The following is an 18,764-nucleotide window of genomic DNA, read 5'->3' as shown; positions in this document are numbered from 1 at the left end:
CAACCTAAGCTTACTCCCCAACTTTATAACTCATCCTAGTAACTGTCATCAAATTCTATTTTCACACGCACACGTGCACATGCATGCACACAGGCACACATGTGTGCATGCACACACACACACCCCCATCAGGTTTGATACTGTCATTCATACATAAAACAATTCTGTTTATCCTTTTTGCCAATGAGATAATCCATGAACCCAAGCAGTGCAGTTCAGCCTACTCAATCTTGCTCACTTGCCTCTGAGGTTTGATCTTGTACCTTCTCCAAGTGGGGGCTAAATCCTGGGATAAAGAGAAATCTGTATTTTCATACATTACTGACATTATCATCGCTGCACTTATGTGTTTGTTTTTTTCTGCTTATAATGTAATCTTCTCATTTTCTTACATGGAAAAAGAAACACAGGAAAAAAAAAAAACCTTCTCATATCAGTTAGGTTAGGGCATTATCTTTCGGTGCAAACTATGTAAGACAAGGATGCTTCCCTCTTCTTTTCTAAATGCATCTTCTGAGAGGTTAAGATGGTGGAGCAGCGTGGAGACCCTGAGTTTGTCTCTGACCTGAAATCCAGCTAGATCAGCACCAAACCATTTGAACACCTAGGAAATGGATCTGAGGATTAACACAGTGATCTGTGTAACCTGAGCCACAGAACTCGGCAGGTACATAGTGCAGAAAGGTGCACTGGGAGAGAGAGAAGTCATGGAGGGTAATGAGCTTCTTTTGCAGAGAGAGGACAAAGAAATGGGGGAGGAGAGTATGGCACAATGGGTGAGCACAGGAAAAGCACTTCCCTTGCAGTAGCTGGAGAGAAAGAAAAAGAGTGAAAACACTCACAGGGGACTGAACAAGAAAACTGTTCTCCCAAACCACAGACGGGAAGAAAAGAGAGTGTTTCAGTACCACTGGGACTATATAAACAGGGGAGCGCAGAGTCCGAAATTTTGGAGCTCAGCACCTCACGTGGTTCTGGTAAGGAAGTAGGGAAAATCCCCAGGACAGGCAGCAGGATCTGAGGGGGCTGTGTGCCACGTGGGGAGAACCAGTTCCCCTGCTTGGAGTGCATTTGGGGGAGAGACATACGGTTTCCCCACAGGCAAAGGTCCCAGTGGAACCTGGAGAGCAGCCACGTTTGCTGGTATTGGAAGAAAGGCACCAGAGTGCAGTGAAACCTGGCATTGGCTGTGCATAGTGTTTTGACATAATCTCTGAACATCTGCTGCTGTGTACATGCATGAATGTTTTTTGGAGCAAGCTGACACCACCCACTGCTCAGCGAGACTGTCCCCCAGAGAGTCGGAGTGGGTCCAAGCTGCAGAGGTCTCTGAAGTGCGGGGCTGTGAAATACAACCCCATCTGAGATAAAACTCTGGAGGGAGGTGCCGCTTGGCATGCTGTTGGCTTGGACACAGACAGGCTGGGAGAGGACGGAGGCCTGAATCAAAGGTGGGGTACTTGAATGCGGGTCTGTAAGACTGTGAAGTTCCTGTGTCAGAGACTAGGGAGCTGGGTGAAGCCATTTCCACCTCTCTCATGAGTGTGAATGTGTAGGCACACGGAGCAGCCCAAGTAAGCTAAGCAGCACCACCTAGTGGAGAACACAGCCATTACACCAAGCCCAGCCCAACTGTGCCCTCCAAGCTCATCCCCTAGAAGACCAGCACAAGTCACTCCACCTGCTTAGTGTACAGACTAGAGAAGGTATGAATTTTCTTAATTTTTAATTTTTTTCTTACTTTTTTTCTTTTCTTTCCCTTTTCTCTCTATTCTAGTTTCCTTCAACAAAAACACACCCAGAATCTAGCTACCTTTATTTTTATATTTTGTTTTTAATATTTTAATTTTAATGTTTAATTTTATTATTTTTTTTCTTCCTCCAAAATGACAAAATGAAGAAATTCCACCCCCCCAAAAAAAAATAACAGGAAGAAATGACAGCCAGGGGCTTAATCAACACAGATATAAGCAATATGTCTGAACTAGAATTTAGAACCATGATAACAAAAATACTGTTGGGGTTGAAAAAAACATACAATCCTTATCTTTCTGTGCAGATAAATGAATAAAATCTTCTCAGGACGAAATTAAAAATGCTATAACTGAGATGCAATCTCAAATGGATGCCACCATCACAAGGATGGACCAAGCATAGCAGGGAATCAGAGATGTAGAAAATAAAGTTATGGAGAATAATGAAGTCATAAAAAAAAAAGGGAAACAAAAGCAAGAGATCATGACATAAGATTGACAGTACTCAGTGACTTATTAAAAAGGAAGAACTTGAAAAATCATAGGAGTTTCAGAAGATGAAGAGAGAGAAAAAGGGGCAGAAGGTTAATATGACCAAATTACAGCAAAAAACTTTCCTATCCTGGGGAATAACACAGACATCAAAATCCAAGAGGCACAGAGAACTCCTATTAGATTCAACAAAAACCGACCATCAACAAGGCATATCATAGACAAATTCATAACATACACAAATAAGGAAAGAATTATGAAAGCAGCAAGGGGAAAAAAAAAAAAAAGTCCTTAACTTATAATGAAAGACTTGGCAGGCCAGAAAGGAATGTGAGGATATACTCAATGTACTGAATCAGAAAAATATGCAGCCAGGAATCTGTTATCCAGTAAGTCTGTTATTCAAAATAGGAGAGAGAGAGTTTCCCAGAAAAACAAAAACTATAGGAGTATGTGAAGGGCAAAATTTGCAAGGAATTTTAATGGGGGGGGGGCCCTTTGAGTGGAAAAAAGACAAAACAAATCCAAAAAAGAGTAAAAACAACAAAGACTAGAAAGGACCAGAGAACATCACCAGAAACACCAACTCAACAGAGAACACATGGCACTAAACTCATATATTTCAATACCCACTCTAAATGTCAATGGACTAAACACTCCAATCAACAGACACAGGATATCAGGATGAATAAGAAAACAAGACTCATCGATATGCTGCTTGCAAGAGACTCATATTAGACCTAAAGGACCTGCAGATTGAAACTAATGGGATGGAGAACCACCTATCATGCTAATAGTCATCAAAAGAAAGTTGGAGTAACCATACTTTATCAGATAAACTAGATTTTAAAATAAAGACTGAAGCAAGAGATTAAAAAAAAAAGGTGTTATATGGTAATTAAGGGGTCTATCCACCAAGAAGATCTAACAATTGTAAATATTTTTGCCCCTAATGTGATAGAAATCAAATATATGAATCAATTGATCATAAACATAAAGAAACTCATTTCTAATAATACCTTAATAGTAGGAGACTTCAACACCTCACTTATAGCAATGTACAGGTCATCTAAGCAGAAAATTAACAAGGTAGCAATGGCTTTGAATGACACACTGAACCACATGGACTTAACAGACATATTTAGTATATTTTATCTCAAAGCAGCAGAATACACATTCTTCTTGAGTGTGCATGGGACATTCATGAGAATAGATCATACACTAAGACACAAATCAGCCCTTAACAAGTACAAAAAGATCAAGGTCATGCCTTGCATATTTTCAGACCATGACACTATGGATCTTGAAATAAACCACAAAAAAAAAAATGTGGAAAGACCATTAATGCTTGGAGATCAAAGAACATTCTATTAAAGAATGAATGAGTCAACGAAGAAATTAAAGAGAAAATTTAAAAGTACATGGAAGCCAATGCAAATGAAAACACGAGAGCCCAAAACGTCTGGAACCTCTGGGACGCAGCAAAGGCAGTCATAAGTGGAAATATATAGCAATCCAAGCCTTTCTAAAGAAGTAAGAAAGGTCTCAAATACATAACCTAACCTTATACCTAAAAGAGCTGGAAAAAGAACAGCAAATAAAGGCCCATACCAGCAAAAGAAGGGAAACAATAAAGATTAGAGCAGAAATTAATGATATCAAAATAAAAACACAGTAGATTAAAAAATAAACAAACAAACAAAACATAGGAGCTAGTTTTTGAAAGGATTAACAAACCTATGAACCCCTAACCAGACTGATCAAAAAGAAAAAAGGAAAGAGCCTGAATAAATAAAATCATGAATGAAAGAGGAGAGATCACAATCAACACTGAAGAAATACAAACATTAATAAGAGAATATTATGAGTAGTTATATACCAACAAATTGGGCAAGATGAAAGAAAGTGACAGATTCCTAGCAACATATAAACAACCAAAACTGAAACAGGAAGAAGTTGAAAATTTGAGAAGACCCATATCCAGTAAAGGAATTGAATCAGTAACCAAAAATCTCCCCCCAAAAAACCAAGAGACCAAGGCCAGACTGCTTTCCAGGGGAATTCTACAAATATTTAAAGAAGAGTTAACACCTATTCATTTGAAGCTGTTCCCCCGTCCCCCACTCCTCTCCTAAAAAAGGAAAGAAAACTTCCAGACTCATTCAACAAGGCCAGCATTACCTTGTTTCTAAAACCAGACAAAGACCCCACAATATAACTACAGACCAATTTCAATGATGAACTTGGAGGCAAAATATCTCAACAAACACTAGCAAACCAAATTCAACATTTAAAGCATTATTCATCACAATCAAGCAGGACTTATTCATGGGATGTAGGACTGGTTCAAAATTCATAAATCAATGAATGTGATACATCACATTAATAAAAGAAAGGACAAGGATTGTATGATTCTCTCAAGAGCTGCTGAAAAAACATTTGACAAAATACAGCATCCTTTCTTGATAAAATCCCTAAAGAAAGTCGAGAAGGAAAGACAATACCTCAAGATCATAAAGGACATATAAGAAAGACCCAACACTAATGTCATTCCCAAATGGGGAAACACTGAGAGTTTTCCTAAGGTCAGAAGCACAACAAGGATGTCCAATCTCACTGGACATTCACCGTTATTCAACATAGTGTTGACAGTCATGGCCTCAGCAATCAGAAAACACAAAGAACTAGACGGCATCCAAATTGGCAAGGGGAAAGTCAAACTTTCACTCTTCACAGATGGCATGACACTCTATGTGGAAAATCCAAAAGGCTCTACCAAAAAGCTGCTAGAACTCATCCATGAATTCAGCGAAGTTGCAGGATATAAAAATCAATGTACAGAAATTGGTTGCACTTCTATACATCAATGATGAAGCTGCAGAAAGAGAGATCAAGGAATCAATCCCATTTACAACTGTACCAAAAACCATAAAATACCTGGAATAAACCTAAATGAAGAGGTGAAAAACCTATACACTGAAAATTATAGAAAGCTTATGAAAGAAACTGAAGACACACACACACATACAAATGGAAACACATTCCATGCTCCTGGATAGGAAGAACAAATATTGTTAAAATGTTGATACTATCCAAAGCAATCTACATATTCAATGCAATACCTATCAAAATAATGCCAGCATTCTTCAGAGAGGTAGAACAAACAATCCTGACATTTGCGTGAGACCAGAAAAGACCCAGGATAGCCAAATAGATTCTGAAAAAGAAAACCTAAACTGGAGGCATCACAATTCTGGACCTCAAGGTATATTACAAAGCTGTAATCATCAAGACAATATGGTACTAGCACAAGAACAGACACATAGATCAATGAACAGAGTAGAGAACCCAGAAATGGACCACAAAAACGTATGGCCAACTAATCTTTGATAATGCAGGAAATAATATCCAATGGGAAAACACTGTTTCTTCAGCAAATGGTTGTAGGAAAACTGGACAACATACAAAAAACATGAACGGGGACCACTTTCTTACACTGTAGCCAAAAATAAACTCGAAATGGATGAAAGACCTAAATGTAAGACATGAGACATGAAAATCCTCAAGAAGAAAACAGGCAACAACCTCTTTGACTTCAGCCACAGCAACTTACTTGACATGTCTCTGGAGGCAAGGTAAGCAAAAGCAAAATTTAACTATTAGCATCTCTTCAAGATAAAAATATTCTGCACATTGAAGGAAACAATTAGCAAAACTAAAAGGCAACCAACAGAATGGGAGAAGATATTTCCAAATGACATATCGGATAAAGGATTAGGATCCAAAATCTTTAAAGAACTTACCAAATTCAACAGCCAAAAAACAAATAAGCCAGGGGGGCCTGGATGGCTCAGTCGGTTAAGCGGCTGACTTCTGCTCAGGTCATGATCTCACGGCTCATTCAGAGTCTGGAGCATGCTTCGGATTCTGTGTCTCCCTCTCTCTCTCTCTGTGCCTCTCCTCTGCTCATGCTCTGTGTCCCTATCTCTCAAAGATAAATAAATGTCAAAAGAATAAAAAAAATAATAATCCGGTAAAGAAATAGACACTTCTCCAAAGAAGACATCCAGATGGCTAACAGAAGCAGGAAAAAAATGCTCAACATTACTCATCATCAGGGAAAAACAAATCAATACCACAATGAGATACTATCTCACACCTATGAGAATGGCTAACCTTAACAACTCGGGCAACAAGAGACGTTGGGAAGAATGTGAAGAGGAGCCCTTTTGCACTGTTGGTGGGAATGCAAACTGGTGCAGCCACTCTGGAAAAAAGTATGGGCATTCCTCAAAAAATTAAATACAGACCTGCCCTATGACCCAACAGCTGCACTAATACATATCTATCCAAAGGATACAGCGGTGCTGATGCGAAGGGGTACTTGCACCCCAATGTTTATAGCCGCATTATTGACAATACACAACGTATGTATATAGTTCAAAAGTCCATCGACTGATGAGTTGATTAAGAAGATGTGGTGTATATACACAATGGAATATTGGTTAGTAATAAAAGAAAATGAAATCTTGCCATTTCAAACAACATGGATGGAACTAGAATGTATTACGCTAAGTGAAATAAATCAGTGAAAGACAACTATTGTATGATTTCTCTCATATGTGGAATTAAGATACAAAACAGATGAACATAAGGGAAAAGAAGCAAAATTATTATAAAAACAGAGAGGGAAACAAACATAATAAGAACCTCTTAAATACAGAGAACTGAGTGTTGTTGGCAGGGGGTTGGGTGAGGGGATGGGATAAAGAGGTGATGGGCAATAAGGAGGGCACTTATTAGGATGAGCAGTGGGTGTTATATGTAAGTGATGAATCCATATATTCTATTCCTGAAGCTATTACACTATATGTTAACTAAATTGGATTTAATATTTTTTAAAAAATCAATAAATACATAAACATTTTTAAAAACTCCATATTCTAACTCAGTTCTGTTCAATAGAAACAAAATGTGGACTATATATGCAATTTTAGATGTTTTATTAGGCATATTTAAAAAAAATAGAAAAAATAAATATACAAATGCATGTTCTTGCCATTATGCTTAGCACACGGAGTTGCAGGCATTCATCTGCACACTTGCTACTTACATGTTTCTGCCTGGCTTACCACTGCGAGCTCTTTAAGGGAAGGGGAGCTCATTTCATTTGTGTACCTCCAGAGCCTGGCACAGGACCAAACACATAATTCAATCTCAATAGTTATTTAAAGAAGGAAGGAAGAAAGTGAAGGATTTCAAGGAAGGGAGTGGGGGAATGAAAGAAGCGAGGGAAAGAAGGCATGAAGGACAGGTGTTTGTTTTTCATGATTTTTTTTTTTAATTCAAAATGTATTTTTCTTAAGAAACATAGTATTATGGTAGCTACACACTGGAATTAGACCACAAAATTTAGTTCACGTAATTTAAAACTTGGTTCACAAAAGGTTTTTTTAATAGTATTATTTATATATGGTGTTTTGGTTATGTTTACATCACTGGCCTTGTGAGAAAACAGGTCTTAAAAATTGATTTATAAAAGCATTAAATACAACTTTGACCCTTGGGCAAATATGTTCTAAGCATGAAATGTCTATTAATAGAAGGATATTTTGGAACACACCTTGTTTGTAATTTGAATTCAGTAAGTGAACCACAAAAGTGACTCCTCCTTATACAGAAAAGAAGCTATTTAGGGCACCTGGGTGGCTCAGTCGGTTAGGCATCCAACTTCAGCTCAGGTCATGATCTCATGGTTCATGAGTTTAAGTCCCGCATCGGGCTCTCTACTTTCAGCATTAAGGCCACTTTGGCTCCTCTGTCTAACTGCCCCCCCCCCCGCCTCCCCCTCCCGCCCCCGCCGCCACACACACACCTTCTCTCAAAAAGAAACAAGCATTAAAAAAAAGAGAGAAGCTATTCAACTACACGTGAGGACCAAGACTGAGATTTCTCACTTGTTTTAAACTTAAGATTGGTAAGAGGCTGTAAGGAGCTTTGAGAGAAATGATTAGGGTAGTATATACAAAGATGTTTCATTTTCACTAGAGAACATCTTATTTATTGTAAGATGTAATCATGTGTTTTCTTGTTAATGACTGTAAATAAACTTTGCCAACATAACAGAGTGATAAATCACTTAGTGTTATCCTCTAAGGCGTTGTGGGTTTACAAGGTAGAATATGCTTCTGAAATCCAGAGAAGATAAAACATAAAGAAAAAAAAAATATTTGAATTGTTTGGATCACATTTCTTTTCCCTTCTCACTAGTGATATTGGGCCCTTATAGATCATTCTAGCTAAAATATTGTATAATATGGAATTAAAAGGACCTTAATGTTGACATTTATTACCAGTATCTGAACATAAGTACCTATGTCACTTTGGGGTCCTGGGATACCTTAAGATAGATAATCTAGCATACAAAACAGAAGATTTAAAAAAAAAATAACATTACATCTCTCACAATGTGAGACAGTGCTTGAATCTTTCCCAGCTAGCTCCAAAATTAATTCTGGATAAAGATTATATAAAAATGAGAAAAACACTTCTCTTATGTGACAGGTGACAGTGCCCTAGATTTTGCTGCCTGCCATCACTGTCGCTTCCAAGAAATTGAGAACCTAGTTTACCATAACAATCTTCATATTCACATAAGAGAAACATATCATGGGAAGAATCCTCAAATGTTTCTCCTGTATAAGTCCCACATATAGTAACTATGGTCTTTTCCCCATATTCATTATATAAAGAACAGGAAGTATAAAAAGCTTATCATGCATACCAATGCTGGGGAAAAATAAAAGGAAAACAATCTGAGGACAGTGGGTAGCAAGTACTGTGGTGTATCACTCAGGATCCCAGGTGATTCCCAGAGGACAATTCTTGACATTCCTCTGTCCAATTATGATGGTAAAGGGAGCAGTGCAGTGGCTATAGCATGAAAACGCCTGGGCAATCAGATCTTAAGTCCCCAGGCAAGTCGCATAGCACAGCAAGGCAGGAAAAACAGATGAAGAAATTTTGGATTGCAGAGTGAGAGAAGAGATCGCAAATATCAGGCTGGAAGCTCCAAGTGATGAGGGGTATAGTTATCCACGTCACCTTCCAGTCACTTTCCATTTCTTTATATAGCCTAGGAGGTCAGAACCACTACAGTCCCCGGTCAGCCGTTCTCAGACTGAGCCAATATACAGAGCAAGGAGAATCAACTGGCACAAGAGGTAAACACTGGCAGATGCTGGGATGAGCCACCAAGAGACCACCCATCTTTGGGACTAAGGAACTCCTTTCACCAGCTACCAAGACTGTTATCTGCTGAGCTCTCTCAGTCTGGTTCCTAGCTAGGAATTTTCTTCAACTGAAGGAACTTGCCTCACCCAAGCCCTGCACCTTCTCTGAAAGCAACCCACATTCAAGGAAGGGATGCTAAATATGGAGGTCCATGGTCCGTGGCCACTCAATGCCATCTGAGAAGGCATCTCGGAAGGCATACACCATCTCAAGTGCCATTGGCAAGATTGTCTGAGAGCACTGTAGTGACTCCATGAGATTTCTACCTCTCTGTCTGCCCACCCTGATTTTTTTACTCTCCAACAAGCCATCTGTACTTCAACTAAGAGTGCTTCATGGGAAACCTGGCCTATGAAGGGAAATGGTGATTACTAACTGGCACCTGCGTGAAAATAGATGAAACACTGTACATATTCTTTTTTTTTTTTTTGAATAGTACAGGAGGCTTTATTGAGTGCAAGCTATAGCATGAAGAATCATCTAAAAACAGCAGAGCAAAGGTTAAGAAACAAATTAAGATTCCTGTTGAATTGAGCTGTGCCTGTAATGAAGAATAGGAACATTCACTTTGATCCTTGGGTTCTTGGTATTTCCACTTGGATGTAATCAAAGATGCCTTTCCACTATCTATTGGTAGAGGCTGTCCAGCAACTCCAGTGACTCCCTGGGGACAGACTGTATATCCACTGATTGAAAAGCCCTTCTCTAGGGAATGAACTCTCGTATTTTTATAGAAAATATCACTCCCAGTGAAACGGAGAACACGACAGTAATATTGATCTTTGGGTAGCAACCTGATATCAATTCTCCTGTATCGATACTCCTTTTCTTCATTTTTACTGGGAAGCTGGAAAACACTCATGAACTTTGCTTTACCTTTTGACAGAGTGTCTGTCATAAAATGGACCTTCTATAACTGCTCCATAACACAATGTAACAGCTTTGGCTCTTTGGTTGATTCAGAGGTAAGCCTGGATGGGTCAGAAAGACATCCACATCATCAATGAACTCTTCACCTCTTCTGAAACTGCCACAGACTACCACAATGTATTCGGAATCCATTTTTTTTTTTTTTTTGAGAGAGAGAGAGTACAAGCAGGAGAGGGACAGAGGGAAAGAGAGAGAAAGAAACCCAAGCAGGGTCTGCACTGTCAGTGCAAAACTCGATGTGGGGTCTGAACTCATGAACCCTTGAACTCACAAACTGTGAGATCATGACCTGAGCCAAAATCAAGAGTCAGATGCTTAACCGACTGAGTCACCCAGGTGCCCCTCAGAATCCACTTCTTAAACTTCAGTTAGTATAATGTCTTATTTTTGTAACATCTCTTTAGGATGAATTCTATTCTCAAACTCCTCAATTTCAGGCCAATTCGCTGATTATACTTTGACTTATTTTCATTTTTTTCTGAGACCTACTAATGCTTAAATTCTTTCACCTACAACCTTCCTCACAGGAGATGGATCAGTGCCACTAACCCAAATCAGTAAGTTGATAGATGAACTCGTATCATACCACTGAATTTTTTCCAGCTTTTACAAGTTTCCAGTCACTAAAAAGTATCAACCTTTTTCAGCAATTTTTGTTCCTATTCCAGGCAACTTCTTAGCATCTGCTCCACTCTAGTTTTATGGGCACTTGGTTTCACTGACGCTGCTTTCCGCTAAGCATCATATTTATGGATAGCCTGGTTCATGTTCTTCTCAAAATCTGCAAGCTCTGTGAGCATGTTGGTGACTCCCCCATTGAGCGTCTCCTCTGATGCTTTCCATTTGCTCATGGTAGCCTGCCCCAAGGACTACTGAGTGCTAAGAGCCAGGGACTGGCCCCCTGTGCCAGCTTGGAGGAGGGGCCAGGACTTGGGGAGGGGGGCAATACCAACCCAGCTCTGGCAAAGCCTGAATGGCCCACTGGACAATGGCTGCCTCTGAAAATATTGTATGCATCCTTGTATTGATCAAAATAGAGAAGTAAAAATGAGAACACATCTGACTACAAACTTCTGCCTTTTAGAATAAGGTCCAACGTTCTCCTTTTTTAAAAAAGTGCTTTATTTACTTTTGAGAGAAAGCACAATGCGTGAGGTGCAGAGGGGGAGGACAAACAGTCTGAAGTGGGCTCTGCACTGACAGCAGCAAGCCCATGTGGGGTGTGAACTCATGAATTGTGAGATCATGACTTGAGTCAAAGTCAGCCATTCAACCAACTGAGCCACCCAAGTGCTCCCCAATTTTCTCCTTTTGCAGAAGAGATCATTAAGGCCTAGAAACAAAAATAATTATTTCTTAACCTTATTAAATAAATTAGAGAACGAGAACCTTTTTCTCTTTTTTTTTTTTTTTTGGCATTTGAAAACTTCTCTCAATACTTTTTTCTTGAGTAGAGGCTCTCAAATTAACTCTGCATCAGAATCACCGACCAAAGGTTTTGTTTTGTTTTTATTTGAGGGAGGGATAGAGGGAGAGGGAGACAGAGAAATAGAGAGAGAGGGAGAATGCATGTGAGCTAGAGAGAGAGGCAGATGAAGAGAGAGAAAGAATCTTAAGCAGGTTCCACACTCAGCACAGAGCCTGATGCAGGGCTCAATTCCATGGGATCATGACCGGAGCCTAAATACCATTGGAAACTCTACCAGCTGAGCCGCCCAGGTGCCCCCTGGCCAGAGTTTTTTAGTTTGATTGTTATTTTGTTGTAATAAAGATTTCTAGGGCCACCCCAAACATACTGAATTGGAATCTGTTGTGAAAGTTTCCACCAAAATTTATATATTTTAAAACTTACACAAATCATTCTGATGATCAGATAAGTGTGGGAAATGTGATACGGAGAAACTATATCTAGAGAGTTGTAGTAGTTTTCTAAGCGCTTCCTTAACAAAGCACCACACAGTAAGTGGCTTCAACATTAGAAATGCAGTGTCTTGCAGTTCTGGGATCTAGAAGTTTGGGATCAAGAATTCTGCAAGTTTGACTTCTCCTGAGGGCTGTGAGGGAGAGTCTCTTCCATATCTTTCCTCTAAGTTTCTAGAGGTTTGTAGGTACCCTCCCCTGCACATGTGTCTGTGTCCAAATCCTCTTTGACATAAGAACACAGGCCTACTGGATTAGAAGCTGATCTTAGTTCAATATAACTTCTTTTTAAATAACTACACCTTTTCCAAATAAGGTCAAATACTGAGATTTATATGAATTTTGGATAAGCAAAAATCACCCCATTACAGGAGTCTATAATTTTCAACTGCTCCTGCATAATTTGACTAAAAAAAAAAAAGCAGCTAAGTATGAGCTAAGGTAGAGAAAATTGGTGAGTATAAGGATTTCCTCTGTTGTATTTGGTCTCTGATTTCAAGCTTCAGGTGTATCAAGATAAGGTCGTGCAAGGGAGGGCCAGGATCTGTCTTAGATTTTGGTGAACTTAATGCCTCTCCTCCACATCTTAGTGGGAACACCTCACCTCCTTTCATTACTGCATCCATTGTTATTTCCAGCACCATCAAAGAGGACCTCAACACAAATTCTGTAAATCAGATTCCCAAAAGCAAATAACCAGTCACTATGATCATTTGTCTCATGCTTGAAATGTTAACATTTTTTTATTTTTTATTTATTTTTATTATTTTTTTCCCTTCAGTTTTCCCCAATTAACATAAGCTAACGTTTACTAATATCACTGAGTAGTTAAGAAAGAACTGTACTGGGGCATCCGGGTGCCATGACTTCAGCTAAGGTCATGATCTCACAGTTCATGGATTTGGGCCCCGCATTAGCTCTGTGCTGACAGCTCGGAGCCTGGAGCCTGCTTTAGATTCTGTCTCCCTCTCTCAGCCCCTCCCCCATTCACACTTTCTCTCTCAAAAACAAGCAAAAAGAACTGTACCAATTAGTAGAGGAATATGATATAATATCTAATCTTAATCTAGTTTCAGTGATCTTATTAAATAAAGCAAAAGTTTAGGACCAAGAAATATTTGTGCAGTTGCAGAACTGATTTAAGTGATGATTAAAGTTATAACATTGCTTTAAATAACTTCTACATTCTTTTTTCTCCTAGTTTTCTAGACTGTGTTTTTGAATGTCACATAAGATCAATTTTCATTGCCTCCTGGACATGGTCTAATAAAAGGGGATGGCATCATTTTGAGGAAGATAATCAATACACCAACATTTTCCAAGAGTGATGTTTTATAGAAGTTTAGGAGCTAAATAAACAAATCCTAACATGTAGTAGCACCTCTATAATTTAAGAATATTTTTTCTAAAGGATCCCCAAAGAGTTAACTTCAATTAGTTGCATACTAGGAAACTAAGCTTTATTGAACATGTTTCAAGACTTCTGTGGAAGGAAATCATTGGCTTATTTTCTCCATCCTTGAAGGCAAGAAGTTTCTAAACTTGTGTTAAAAAAATACAAGGTTAAACTAAAAAAGAATTAAAAAAACAAGTTGTGTTTGTTCTATTAATAGTCTGTTCTATACAGAAATTTTGCATTCTCGTGCACACAGAAGTCAGATTGACAAAGATCACTGTGGACTTCTTAAGAAATAGATTTTCAACAATTTATTTCAACATTGCAATAAATCCTCCCCATCCTGTCGATAAAAGGAAAAACAATCCCTTCTGGGATTTGTCTGCTTGGTTCTCACCTGGACAATTCAGCTTGTCTACAAACTGTCAGGACAGCACCTGGTTTGTTATCTAATTTTGCAGATTTTGTGCACAGTGGTGAAAAGGAGGAAGCTAGCCCTGACTAGCTCTTCTCAGAATCAGAGGTCCCTCATCTCCTGTGACCTCTAAGTGGAAGGGGGGCGGGGAACCACAACATTCAGAAGCCAACACTAAGATTGTCAGGCGTCTGATTTTTATCACCATCCCCATCCCTTCTTAACACATTCCTACTCTTTTCCCATAAAAACTCACATGTATGGAGTCATGAGGTTAAAAAAAAAAAGTAATCAAACTAAATAATATTTTTCTCTGTCATTCTCTACCTGAAAAGAACACTTGCTTTGTATGTGTGTAGCAGAGCAGGTAAAGCGGACTTCTTCATCTATTTGGCTTTTTGGGGGATAGTGACAGTTTTTGTCATTGCACTGTATGCTCTTTGAGCTTTTGTTTCACATTTACAAATTTCTTCAGGGGTGTGAATACCCTGGGGTGTCAGAGGAACTGACATTCCTGTTTACTGAGTCTGTTGTGTTTTATATGTTTTCACCTGATGCCTCTGAAATCCTTCCAGAAGCCTTCTTTATCCATTTAGCAAATCTGGTTATGGTTATTTGGTGCGGATGCAGGCAGGCTCTGCAGACGTCTGAAGGAGCCCACAATAAACTGTTTATTCCCAGAAAAGGCAGATGTGGGAAATAAGCTAAGCTGTATTTAGGGAAAACTTCCAAAATCGAAGGACTGTGTAAGCCTTTAAGCCCTAATCTGGTAGCCAGTAATATTATAAGGGTAGGAGCTGACAGAGCAGCTCATCTTGCAGGAAATATCACAATTTCTTTCAAATTTATTCCAGTAATTATTTGACCCTACGGCACAAGCCAGACAGAAGCCCTCAGATCACCAGAAACCTTACTCCTTCACCATGCTCACCTTCTCAGAGCTCTCAGAGCAAAGAATAGCAATGGCTCCACCTATGAGACCATGAGTCTCCAGGCCAGACTGCATTTGCATTGGAAGATTCATCATTAGCAGCAAAGGCTTCCTGGGTCTGTCTTGAGGACCCCCTGTGACCTAGAGAAGGATATGTTTCTATAGAAAATAAGGGGGAGAATGGGAAATGAGTATCTTCAAATATGGTTGTCACAGCATTGCTGAAATGGTAGTTGGGTCATCCTAAAAGCCACTGAGTGTGGAAACTGGATAATAGCAGCAGTGGGAGGGAAATCAGTAAGTAAAACAGTGAATAGGAGCAGCTACTCTAGTTTTCCAGAACCTTGCCAGACTACATAGATAGAAGTATTCTATTTCTTTATAGGTGCCTGGGTGGCTCAGTTGGTTGAGGGTCTGACTTCAGCTCAGGTCACTGATCTGACGGTTCATAGGTTCAAGTCCCACATCAGGCTCTATGCTGACAGCTAAGAGTCTGGAGCTTGCTTCAGATTCTGTGTCTCTCTCTCACTCTGCCCCTTCCCCACTCATGCACGCTCTCTCTCTCTCTCTCTGTCTCTGTCTCTGTGTATGTCTCTCTCTGTCTCTGTGTGTGTGTGTCTCTCTCAAAAATAAACATTAAAAAGTTAAAAAAGAACTATTTATTTGATAAACATCAGATAGACAAACTAATTAAATCAATCAACCATGACTGAGATATGGCAAGACGAATTAATGCTATATTTAAAAAAATACAAAATAATATTCTATATGAATGTAACTAACAAAATATTATTCTGTGCTTTTATAGACATAAATCTTTATTTTTTGCATTTACTTTTTTTTTAGGTCATTCTATGGGCCCAGTGCATTCTCCATGTCCATTAAGTTTTGACTATCAAATTGTCATCCTAACTGACATGTTGAGCTGAGAAACAGTCTGGAAACAAAGACACAGCTTATATTTTGAGCAAAATCTCAGCTCCAGTTAGTAAAGAGACTTTCTTTCAAACTGGAAATCCAGAAGAACTGGATTTAAAGCTATCTCAATCTCTTTTTTTGTGTGAAAAAGATTTTTTCTTCTTTTTCCAGCTTTATTAGGATACAACCGTCATAAAACACTGTATAAATTTAGGGTGTACAAACTGTTGATTTTGATACACTTATATATTACAAAATGATTACCATGGTAGCATCAGCTAACACCTCGATCATATCGCATGTGATTACCTGTGTGTGTGTATGTGTATGCTTGTGTGTGTGTGTGTGTGTGTGTGTGTGTGTGTGTATGTGTATGTGTGGTGAGAATATTTAAGATCTACTCTCTTAGAACCTTTCAAGTGTTTAGCAAATGTTATTAGTTACAATCACTATACATTAGGTCACCAGAATTATTCATTTACAACTGCAAATGTGTACCCTTTGACCAACATATTTCCATTCCCAGGCCCCGTTGGCTCTTATAGCGTTCTATGAGTTTGGCCATTTTTTTTTGTTTGTTTATTTTGATAGCAAGTGGGGGATGGGAAGAGAGAGAGGGAGAGAGGGAGAGAGGGAAAGAAGGAGGGAGGGAGGGGGGGAGGAAGAAAGAGAGAGAGAGAGACAGAGACAGAGAGACAGACTCCTAAGCCAACCCCAAACTGTAGCATGGAGCCTTACATGAGGCTTGAACCCAAAAACTATGAGATAATGAGCTGAAACCAAGAGTCAGATGCTTAACTGAGCCACCCAGGCACCTCTATGAGTTTGGCCTTCTAAAATTACATCTATTAGGAGAACATTTGGTTATTTGTCTGATTTACTAAACTTAGAATACTGACCTCAGGGTCCATCCATACTGTTGTAAATGACAAAATTCCCTTGCTACTTATGGATAAATAATACTCCATTGCATGTAAATACCATGTTTTCTTTATCCCTTCATCCATTAAGAAACATTTAGGTTGTTTCCATCTCTTGGCTACTGTGAATAATGCTATAAAGGACATCGGACTACAAATATCCCTTTGAGATCCTGTTTTTGTTTCCTCTGGATAGAAATACAGAAGTGGGCCTGCTGGATCATTTGGTAGTTCTATTTTTATTTTTATTTTTTTGAGGAATGTCTATACTGTTTTGTATAGTGGGTATACCCATTTACATCCCCACCAATAGTACATAAGGGTTTGTTTCATTTCCTGACCAACGCTTACTATCTCTTGTCTTTTAATGACAGCCAATCTAGCAAAGGGAGAAGGTATCTCATGGTGGCTCTGTTTGCATTTCCCTGATGATTAGTGCTGTTGAGCACCTTTTCATGTACCTATTGGCCATCTGTATGTCGTCTTTAGAAAATGTCTACTCAGAGGCTCTGTCCATTTAATCAGATTTTGGTTTAGTATTGAGTTGTATGAATTGATATATTTTAGATATTAACCACTTAGTCAGAAAGATTGGTTTGTAAATATTTTCTCCTATTCTGTAGGCTGCCTTTTCACTTAGTTGATTGTTTCTTCTGATGCACAAAATCTTTTTAATTGGATACAGTCGCACTTATTAATTTTTGCTTTTGTTGCTTGTGCTTTTGGCGTCAAACCCAACAAATTGTTGCCAAGACCAATAACAACAGTATTTTCCTTTGTTTTCTTCTAAGAATTTTACAGATTTAGGTCTTATTTAAGTCTTTAATCCATTTTATGTTAACTTTTGTGAGTGGTGTGAGATTAAATTGAAGGCAAAAACATTAAAATAGTTAATTGATATTGGAAACCATTTGCATGATGATCCTATCATGCTAGTTATGAAAATAAGGTATTAAAATGAGAAAATTGAAATAACATGCTATTGAAGAAGAGATAAACAAGCAGCACAACAAAATGGAGTGTTCATACTTAGGCCAAAGACATACACTAATTTTTGTAATAAAGATAATATTAAAATCACTAAGCAATTATAACTTATTCAATAAGTGGTTTAGGATATTGTCACATTTGAAATAAAATGCTGATACAATATGTATGTATAAACACATTTTTACATATATGCATATGTAAATGTACACATATAGACATATACAAGTAAAAGTGATGTCCTGGTGGATTAAAGAACTAGAAAACTAGTAGGACTGGGGTGTCTAAGTGGCTCAGTCAGTTAAGTGTCTGACTTCAGCTCAGATCATGATCTCATGGTTTGTGAGTTTAAGCCCCACCTTGGGCTCTATGCTGACAGCTCAGAGCCTGGAGCCTGCTTTGGATTCTGTGTCTCCCTCCCTTTCTGCCCTTCCCCCACTCATGTTCTGTCTGTTTCTCAAAAATAAATATAAGCATTAAAAATAAGAGAAATAGAAAAGTAGTAGAATAAACTACAAACTAATATTTCATGGCTTTCTGAAGTCAGTCACATAGTCTAAGTATCATGAAGGGATACGACTATATAACAGTAAAAAAAAAATCAGTACAACATTTAAATCTTAAAAACTCAAAATCATAGTGTAAGAAATATTTGCAATACCTAAAAGATAAAAAATTAAGGTCCTTCAAGTTAAAATCTCCAACATCAATCCCAATATGATTGGCAAACTGTGCTTTGAGAAATTTTGCAAAGATTATAAAATAGAAAACAACAGTAAAGTAAGCAAATATATGAAAGGATGATCTT

At 38.5% G+C, this 18,764-nt stretch overlaps 1 pseudogene; it reads right to left on the bottom strand.

The window, feature by feature from the left end:
- Positions 1 to 1,579: 1,579 nt before the first annotated feature.
- On the bottom strand, positions 1,580 to 11,320 carry LOC120243347 (annotated as a pseudogene).
- Positions 11,321 to 18,764: the final 7,444 nt, after the last annotated feature.

This window comes from Hyaena hyaena, unplaced genomic scaffold (assembly GCF_003009895.1).
Source record: "Hyaena hyaena isolate Hyena2069 unplaced genomic scaffold, ASM300989v1 scaffold_338, whole genome shotgun sequence".
In the NCBI taxonomy this organism is placed as follows: Eukaryota; Metazoa; Chordata; class Mammalia; order Carnivora; family Hyaenidae; genus Hyaena; species Hyaena hyaena.
Note: the sequence above shows the minus strand (reverse complement) of the source record. Positions and strands in the feature narration are given on the sequence as shown.